Source organism: Idiotropiscis lumnitzeri, chromosome 10 (genome assembly GCF_059441095.1).
Source record: "Idiotropiscis lumnitzeri isolate Australia: NSW breed Sydney's pygmy pipehorse chromosome 10, RoL_Ilum_1.0, whole genome shotgun sequence".
NCBI lineage: Eukaryota > Metazoa > Chordata > Actinopteri > Syngnathiformes > Syngnathidae > Idiotropiscis > Idiotropiscis lumnitzeri.
In genome coordinates, this window is record NC_142400.1 from 8,225,597 (window position 1) to 8,231,911 (window position 6,315).

The following is a 6,315-nucleotide window of genomic DNA, read 5'->3' on the forward strand; positions in this document are numbered from 1 at the left end:
TTGAATTGTGAGGGGTGAGTGAGTCCCACCCCGACTATACTTCCAAAACGCAGCGCAGTCTTGACAACTTAACCCGTGAGTTTGTAGTATAAACATGCAAGCAATGTTTGAATGTAGCCTCACTTTACTGAAGCCCCCCCTCCGAATCCTCAAATAACAAATTCTGCCTTTAAACAATTATTGAAGTGTATAAAATAACTTGCTAGATTTTGGAAAAGGTCACCACTCTTGGGAAACATTTTCTGCATAAAAACACACCACGTCACTGTGCAATCCCCGCTAACGAAACTCTTGAGCGCCTTGTGTGCAAATAAGATGCTAAAAGTCAAAATGCATGACCGGTTTCTCCCAAAGAAAGCACAGGGGAAAAAAAAAAAAAAGTGCTTCACCTGAAGAGCACGGTCGAGCAACTGTGGGGAGCCGGCTCCGGTTTGCCTTGTAAATATTCTGCTTGGTTACATTTTGACAGAGATTGTAAATCAGGTGCAGGAGGTACCATTTTCCCCTCCTTGCAATACCAAAACATTTCTTGCTTTTCCATTTGGTTTTGCTTAAACGGACTTGTTTCAGCAAACGCCCCTGTCAATTCTAATCGGCCGGCTTGGACTTGGACCGCAGTGCTATTGGATTACTTTAGCGTTGGGCTTATTATGAGAAACGAGCTGGTGCTGAGTGCACACGCCGTGACACCGAGGCTCTTATGACATTTTCACCCCGTTGCCGGCCAAACAGCACATCTGTCAAATGCTCTTTTTTTTTTTTTTTTTTTTTTTTTGCAACCTCGAAATCTAATCGCCGCTTTGTCACTCATTTGCAGAGTTCATATCCTTCTCAGGACCTGGGGAAATAAACAATACACATATGAAGTCGCCATAGGAGGCCTGCGTGTGAATGTAGGCTACATCGTAAGCTGGCATGCGTGAACTTGGGAGTCTTTCTTAGCTCGCCTCCCGCCTCTCGCTCCGCGTCTTGGCCCGCCTCGCTGTTCACTGTTGTGTTAGTAAATTGTACTGACATACTCAGCCCCCCCTGCTACCCCCCCCTCCTCCTCACCTCTCGCCACCTCTGCTACTCTCCCTCCATCACGGGCCCTCTTTCTCAGTCGGCTGACTGACACGAATTTTCAATCTCACTGTTTACCTTCCACCGCTACGCCTAAAACAACACCGGTGCTGGCCGAGAGCCAAGAGGCGGAGGAGGAGGAGGAGGGAGCGAGCGATGGACCAGTGCGGGACGGCGACTTGTGTGGGGAGGTGCAAAAAAAAAGAGAGAACAGGGCTTTCTCTGTGTTTTGGTTGGAGAGGAATCCAAGGGGGAGAGAAGGAGTGAAAGGAGGAGGAGCTGATACTTTTGAACAGTCACGCGAACGCAGCCAACGGGAGGCTAGGGGGCGGCTGGAGGTGATGGATTCGGACGTGGGGGGGGGAGTGGTTGAAAAAAAAAATAGTTTGATGGGGCACAGCCCATTAAGAGTGCAATGAGATACACAGAGCGAGGGGGTAGTGAGAGGACAGCAAGAGTGATGTGTGGCAGCAGTTTTTTTTTTTCTTATCAAAGGAGAGAGAGTGAGAGAGAGAGCTCAGAATAGATCTGCTCTCAACAGCATGAAATATTGAACGAAAAGGAGCGAACACAAGAAGGAGGGTGGGAGTAAATGGACCCTCTGATTAAGACAAATACAATTGTGCGTTGTTTGTTGTTGGAGGAGAATGAGAGTGAAGACAACGAGAATTGGGAAGTGTAGAGCGGGTGGGTGGATGGATGGAGACACACACACACACACACACACACACGCACACGCACGCAAGCGCGCACACACACACTACGGGTAGGTGTTCTGGGTTTTATATCCTGTTGTCGTACATGCAAGTGAGCTTTCAAGCTTTCAGACAATGAGAAGCACATCAAGTCCAGAACGCCTTGTTAATCGCGAGCACTCGTCGTACTCTGCACAGATTCAAAACGCCCGGTGCCCAATGAAGCAAAGCAGCCCCAGAACACAACTAAACCTCCTCCGTGATTTACAATTGCTCCGGTGTTCTTTCCTGCTTTTTTGCCTTCGTTTACAAAAATGATACCAGCGCTTTTGTCCACATCATTGTTATTATTCACTTTATAATATTAACATGCCAGTAGAATAAGACACAATGCCAGTTTTATATTTTTTGTTACAGGACTTTGGACACCAAGAAAATAAATCTTTTTGGGTCCCCTCACCGACACCCGCCAGGCTGGCGGAAAATTCAGATTCAGTTTTACATAAAGCTATGCATTTGAGTGATATTTCTGACTGTTCTTATATTGTATAAAAAAATAAAAACTCAACGTACACTCTAAAAATATTCTCTGTTCCAACTGCAAAGCAGGGGGTGAGAGTGCAAATATAATATTTCCGATATGCTGTAGCGGATGCTTTTTAAACTATTCAAAACATTCTGAAGAAATGAATTCTTCATAATAATGAATGAATTTAACACACAGCTGCTCACCTCCTTGCTCAGTGTATATTTGGGCGTGTTCAGGGGGGCGGTGGGGACTCACAGAGAGACAGCTGCTGCCGCTCCTTTGTGTCTGTTCAGGACATGCGTCATTTTTTTTTTTTGGACTGATAGAATATTAGCACAGCTTGTAAAACGTTTTCATGCATGCATTATTTTACTAAAACAACAGTGGAGTGTACAAACCCAGAGTTTTATGAAAAAAAAAAAAGACTTTGTAAAAGGAACATGCTCAAAATGTCGCTGTGACAAAAAAAAACTGTTTGCGGCAAGCAGAGCTGGGCTGTCCGTCCCGTGGGTGGAACGGTCCTGTCGGACGCCCATTTTTGGTGAGACAGCAAGCTACTGGGGCATACCATTACAAGGGATGAGGGGGCAATACCATAAATCTTATGACACCAACTGTGCGGACTTACTTGCATTGGGCACATTCATGGAGAAAAAGAAAGAAGAAGTAGATGAAGAATAAGGAGACTAATAAGACCATAATAAACCCATATAATATAATATGGTAAGCGGATTTGAATTGTAAATTAGGCAGCTAATGATGTTTAAATAAACCTTTCGCATTACCATCTCTCCGGTGGTGACGTCACGCACGGTTGCTTTTTTTTATCTTTTTTTTTTTTTTTCCTGGGAAGCGGTGGCGGAACGCTGTCGGGGCAGACAATTTTTATGAATAAGGCTGGAAAGTTGAGGCTGGAACCGTACAAAGAAAGCGGCCAAGAAGGCGAGGGACTGATTGGCAAAAAAGGGTCAAGTGCCCAGCTCTGGCGGCAAGTAAAAAGCTGTTTAGGAACATCTTGATGGAAACCCCAAAAATGCTACGTTTGCAAGAATTCTCTGCTCAGTTAGATATCAGCATTAACAGCATTCTTACAATAAAACATTTGGCAGGACACACACACACGCACGCACACACAGTCAAAGACATTAAGATGACTTCCATGTGCATCGAAGACGGAGGGGAATTTGAGGGTGTTGAAAATATCACTTCAGAATGTTTCATCACTACTTGCACAATCCCAACACGCACGCACACATACACGCGCACTTCCTTTGATCTCCCTCCTCACTGATCTGGTCTTCTTCCATGTCAAATATTTAGGCAGCATTTGGCAGGTTTGACGAAAATTACCATGAAGAAATGATTTTATTTATTTAACATCAGAAACTGCCGCACGAAGCTCGTGGAGGAGCACTTCTCCTTCAAGAGTTGATGTGCTGACTTTCCCATTTTATCTTTAAGGCCTCTCGAAGGAATATTTGTTAATGTAAAGCTCTTAACCCCCGACTGATCAGTGGACACAGATATAAGATTTTTAAAAAGGGGTGATGTTATACGCCTCTACATTATTTCTTTAATCATTTCCTCCATTTGCAGCCCTGCAGGGAATGTTCATATCCAGCTCGGCCTAAGAAGAAATCTTTTTAACAAGAGCTTTGAGAGAAGTATCTGAATGATGCATACAAAAGTAGAAAAAAAAAAAAAAACTTTACTGCTCTTTCAGGTAATAAAAAACTGGTGCATTCAGTGACTGTGCAATTTTGCTCAGAGATGAATCAGAACATGATCAATCACACCAAGAGTTTGCATCACTGAAGATGAAGTGATATAGTTATATTAATAATTTTTCTGACTGGTGGTCTAGAGTACTGGATGTTGTTGTTTTTCTTTTTTTTTTTTGTGAACTTTTCACCTTCGACATTGTCCAAGAGACAATTTAACAATATGTTTGCTCATATGGTTGCAATTCACACTGCATCATACTGAGAAAGCTGATTCTATTTTGGCCCTCACGTATTGCAATACACCTCAGAATAATTCTATGCTGTTCCACTCCACTGCAATCAATAATAACACGCATATTATTGCTACATACTGCATATTGATGCTGCCACCGAGTTGGGAAGAAAAAAAAAAGAAGCTGTGGAGTGAAATGATGGTTATTAATAAATCACAGCAAATGATAGCAATATCCAGACACAATGCAAAAAGGCTCCCGGTAGCGCATGTGAGGAGGGTGGCGATCACATCCGAGAAATCTGATTGGATACGTCGAAAGTGTTTCATGATCACATGACATCATGAAGTTAACTTCCAGGACTGCTGTCTGCCATCTCGGTAATAAAAAATCTTTTGTCTTCTCTTGTCGATTTTCTTTTTCATAATTCAATTGACAATAATTACACTATACATAACCAATGCCGTGAGAGACCACAGAAAAATACCCAGTTTCATTTGTCAGAAAATGATCAAAAAAATGCTTGTTTGCGTTTGTTCATTCATTTATGCCAACGACATATAGTGACAGGCAGAACAATTAAGGGCTCTTCCACTAGATGGCAGCACCACCTATTGCCATCCATAAAATTGAATAATAGCTTTGTGTTCAACAGGTCCGGATTTCACATGAGGAAGTGAATTTGGGAGTAAATCGAGATGAGCACATTTTTTTTTTTTTTTTTTAAATCACGGTAAAATTAGTTCAGAGAATTGCCTATCGTTTATACATACTTGAAGATAACCAATTCAGAAGACCACCAATAAAATTGTCTTGATTTTTGGGGACGTGGATAAAGCTACGGCCAGTGACACACTTTGTAGTCCAACATGAGTCCCCCGAAGCCACAAATAGCATACAAGAACTTGAGCGCCTTCATTCAACACCAGCGTTTATCCGTTGCAATTGCTAGCTTCCTTTGCCGACACCCTCAAAATGTATCTTCTGTCTATGATCAAGTCTGCAGAAGAGAGAGCACCTTGTTGTCTGTTGTCGTCGCATCATGCAATGAAAGGTGGAATAGCGAGGGGGGATTTCCCCGCCTCCTCCTATTTCGGACTTGACAGCCGGCATGCTGATCGGGGCATTGGGCTGGCATGGCCGCGTTAGAGCGGCTCAGTGTTAGCCATGAGTGCATACACATCATGGAGAGAAAGGGGAAGCCAAATGGCAAAAATGTTTGAAAAAGTTCAATCTGACAGCCACTGTGTGGCTTCACACCATCATTGCTGGTTTAGAGTGCCTCGTTGTCACGGCACAGAATATTCCTGTGACATCCCAGTGACCAAATGTATTAAGCACGTATATGTATTAAAGATGGTGACGGACTGGTTAGCACGATGGCCTCACGGTGCAGAGATACACAAAAAAGGATGGATAGATGATGCAAGATGAGGTTGCATTATTTTTCATTTTTGTTTGGTGGTGTTCTGTGAGAGTTGTATAAATCCATGCATCCATTTTCTGTAGTTCTTGTCCTCAACTCTCATTATGGTCGTGGGGTACAGCAATCTCAATCAGATGACTGGCAAGAAGTGGCTTAGACCCTGGACTGCCACGTGCATTTGCTAAGGATACCGCACCCCATTTTTCAACAAGTGGCCTTTTTGTTCTGGCGAGCGTATAACGTGCATCTAAAAGAAAAGCAAAGTGCATGCACTCACTCATTCAGAATGGACAACGACTAAGGCAACAAGTGACAGCCACATCCTCTCAACGCATGTGATTCCAAACCAAGTGGGAAGCCATATCGGATGAGAGGGAAGATCTTGAACTTGCAACTGACGCCCAAGGTCACATTAACATATTTCCTTTTGTTGTTAAAGGTTACAGCAGCTACATATTCCGGGAGTCTTAACAGAGACAACCTCCACACCTTCAAGGACGCTCCATGCGGCGACGGATGATGACATCACACCGGGGTAGGGATGGTGGAGGTTGTTACATTCCCAATGGATGTCATTGTTTTGTTTTTTTTTTGCTCTCTATTTTATCACCGTTTGCACGCTAACCCAGATGGATGAATTGACTCG